This window comes from Gracilinanus agilis, chromosome 6 (genome assembly GCF_016433145.1).
Source record: "Gracilinanus agilis isolate LMUSP501 chromosome 6, AgileGrace, whole genome shotgun sequence".
In the NCBI taxonomy this organism is placed as follows: Eukaryota; Metazoa; Chordata; class Mammalia; order Didelphimorphia; family Didelphidae; genus Gracilinanus; species Gracilinanus agilis.
Genome location: NC_058135.1, coordinates 168,804,710 through 168,808,812, shown reverse-complemented (window position 1 = coordinate 168,808,812; position 4,103 = coordinate 168,804,710). Strand labels below are relative to the sequence as shown.

General features: G+C 36.9%; 1 pseudogene; it reads right to left on the bottom strand.

Annotated features, from left to right (window-relative positions):
- Window positions 1-359: 359 nt before the first annotated feature.
- LOC123252948 lies at window positions 360-1,310 on the bottom strand (annotated as a pseudogene).
- Window positions 1,311-4,103: the final 2,793 nt, after the last annotated feature.

The window sequence follows — 4,103 nt, the reverse complement described above, 5'->3', positions numbered from 1 at the left end:
TTGGAATTTAAACACTACTTTTTATCCAGTTTTAAATGACTTTACAAAAATATTATCACAAATTTATACATAAGGAAATTGAGGAATAGAGAACTATAAGTAATTTTCCAAGAGTCATAATGCAGGCCACTGGTGGAATACAGGAATTATGACTCCCAGTTCCTTTAGATAACTGCTAATGTACTCTCTATGGACATAATTAGCCTCAAAATCTGCCTAAATATATACTGACATTTATAAAGATCAAGAAAGAAGGTGAGGCACAAATACAAAAAAAAATTTTTTTTTTTTTGGAAACTTCTTATACCCATCATAGAATGTTTAACAAAGCATTTAAATCATATAAGACAAAAACGATGTTATAACTCAAAATCAAATGTGTACTCATTGGCCAGATAGATTCATTAGAAGATGAGATCTGCAAATGCTAGAGTCAGGATGATGATGAGTACAGTTGATCCAATGTGATCCGTGTTGGGGTTGGCTGCTGGTCTTGAAAATCAGGTGAAGTCCATGTCCTTCTTTGACTTTGCTATTGGGCCCGGCACTGTTGAGGGCTCGTGGAGGTATTCTTGGAAACCCTGGAAAACTGTGATGTTGCAGTAATATTCTATGAATCACACGATGAACTGGCTGCTGTATCCTGGAGTGTTGTTTCAGGTCTACCTTCCTGGTGTGGCTCATTTAAGGAGAAAGAGTCATTTAAATCTGGTACAGAACTGATAAGCTTTCCATATGAGTTGACTTTGGCCTTGAAACTGGTTTATCTAGCAAGTTCCTGGGCTTCTTGGTCAGCCTGGCTTGAATCACCTCCTGACGATAAAGGCAACCACAGTTACCTTCATTACTGAGCCACATCCTTCATAACAGAAATCTTGTAACTTTTTGGCAAGTGCTCTTCTTTCCTCAGATGAATAGTCTAGACATCCTATTGTACCCTCTCTTTTTGTTGGCATGAATCCAATGATGGCTAACAATGCTGTTCTGATACTCCATAAAAGCTGCTAAGTTTCAGGATGGTGTCCTGAGATGCTCAAACAAATTTTCTTGTCTACTTCAAATCTTCCATTAGCCATTAATAGAATAATGCTGAGTGGTTCCATAGGATATTCTGGTGGTAGCACTATTTGTCTATGATAAACTCCTCCATCACAATCAGAATCTGGAAAACCCCTAACAGTGATGTGCCATTCCAAAAGGTTATCTTCTAATGGTTGGGCATGGTAGTGATCTGTAGGATCTTTCAGTTCTGCTGCTTCTTTCATTAAATGTTTGACAGCTGGGCTCTTGAGATTATAGCAGATATCCATGGTAGCCTCACTACCCGACCTCCTCCTGCTCCTGGGTTCTGTGCTGGTGATGGCCCCAGTTCTGTCCCTCAGGGATTTTACCCTGACTTTCATATATTTATTTATTTTTTTTTAATTTAAACTTTATTAACATATTGTTGTATTTGTGCATATTCATGATGGACTTGAAAGTGCTTTGCAAATTGTGGATCATTATTTAAATGTCAGGAATAATAATGATTATGGTAAAAATATTGACATATATATTACTGTAAAGAAAAAGACTGGGAAAGATTTTATGTCAAATAGTGTAAGCTGGAAAAGAGACTCACCACATAGGCTCTCTCTCTATCTCCCTTCTAGCAAACATTGGTAACTGGCCCCTTTATTGTTACAAATGTCAAAGGATCTACAATTACATTGAGTTTGGTCTGAGACCCTGAGCAATAGCATCAGCATACTTTTTACCAAAAAAAAGAGAAATATAGCTAGCGATTACATCAAAACAATAGAACAAGAATGGGACAAAAGAAACTGAGGAATTAAGGAACTATGCAGCCCTAGTTTCTTCAGCTAACTTTGCAACTGAATTCACTAAAGAAATGGATTTCAAAAGGGCAGAAAAGTGGTATTGCTAGCAAGTTAGAGTTTTGACAAATAACTACATATTAATAATTATACTTATCAATCAATAACAGTACCCAATCAATAATTAAATTTTTCAACACTTTATGTATTAAAGAGGAGGTATTGGGAGCAGCTGGGTGGCTTAGTGGATTGAGAGCCAGGCCCAGAGACAGGAGGTCCTGGGTTCAAATCTGGCCTCAGACACTTCCCAGCTGTGTGACCCTGGGCAAGTCACTTAACCCCCATTGCCTAGCCCTTACCACTCTTCTGCCTTAGAACCAATATACAGTATTGATTCTAAGACAAAAGGTAAGGGTTTAAAAAAAAAGAGAAGGCATTTATTTGAGTCTCATATTTACCCTGTGTCATTCATATTATAATGATAATGACCTCCTCTTTGAAGAGAAATGGACTTTCAAATGTTCAGACACTTCCCAGCTGTGTGATCCTGGGCAAGTCACTTGACCCCCATTGCCCACCCTTATCACTCTTCCATCTAGGAGCCAATACACAGAAGTTAAGGGTTTAAAAAATGTAAAAAAAATAAAAATAAAAATAAATGTCAGAGGCAGGTATATCTGACTATATATATATATGTGTGTGTGTGTGTGTGTGTGTGTGTGTGTGTGTGTGTGTGTGACTCTAGGTATACCCATTACAATATGATGAAGATGATGAAAAATATGATTAGGAAGGAGAGGATGATGATGTTTTTATTTATCAAAAATAGTGAATAATCTCATTAGCTCTTAGTGTTTACCATAATTCTTGCCTCTGAATGGATATCCAGAGATAATTCCTTGAATAACTTAACCCAGTGATGGGCAACTTTTTAAAGAGGGGGCCAAAGGAAAGGGAATGCTCATCTGTCAGTCTGTTTTGAAGGCAACTCTTTTGAAGTTTCATTGTAATGTATCCTACTCATTGTATTCATCAGATTAGGAATAATGCCACCTGGCAGGATAGAACATTTCAGGGGGCCCCATTTGGCCCGAGGGCTATAGTTAGCCCATCACTGACTTAACCCATTCAACTTTGAAATTTCTGTGTTTAGGCCAAACTGTTCTGATTGGTGGATGAGTACAATATTACATATTCCTCAAAATCTAGCCAGTCCTTGACCATATCCATCAAATCTTGTTTTATATCCCATCCTGCCATCCACCCTAAACACCTACTTGCCATCGCACTCCTACTCCTTAGTTACCCATTCCTTCATTTTACATCTCTCTTCCTCTCATGAGTAAAAGTAGATTAATACCACCATTATTTCTTGAAGTGTGTCAATTTCATCCCACAAGAGACAGCTCACAATTTCTGTCCCTTCATAGAGAAAAAAATAACCTTCCTTCGTCAGAAAATTTTATAAATTAATTTGTGTTAGAATGGAACTCTGAACTTGATGGTTTAATGCAGTGGTTCCCAAACATTTTTGGCCTACTGCCCCCTTTCCAGAAAAAGTATTACTTAGTGGCCCCTAGAAATTATGAAACTATTTATTGAACTCAGAATAGAATGTAATACAAAAAAAGTGTGTCCATCACCACCCTCCTGGATTGCAGCAGCATCCACAAGGGGGCTGGGGTGCCCACTTTGGGAATCACTGGTTTAATGTATAAATGAAAAAAAAAAAACTCTTACCTTAATATATCTGACAGACGGTTAGACAAACACATGTTCTCTAACCTTAAAGACCTCGAATTTGGAGAGATTACCATATATTGAGACAGAACACTCCATTTTTGGATATTTTAAGGAGGTTCTTCTACCTCCTTTCATCCAGGCAATATGTTTTTCCTTGCAATTTCCATCCATTAATACTGTTCCTGTCCCCTGTAGTCAATCAGAATAGTATTATAATTCTTCACCAGAAATGCCTTCTAGAACTTGAAGAGTTCCAATGAGAATTTCTGATGATTTTATTTTATTGTCCTAAACAAATACAAACTATATTTTCTGATAACTGCTATTAAGAAGTATGTAATGAAATCTGATTGAGTATTCTTGTTTATTTGTTTAAGGATAAGAAGAAAAAATTATAAAAGTTATAGATGATTGAAGGGTTGAAAATTTTGGATCTTCTGGTGTTAAATCAAATCTTCTCAAGAAGAAATACTCCTGTACAGTTCAAATGATCCCCACATGGCATGAACTCAACGATTTTCTTTTTGTTGTTGTTGTTCCATC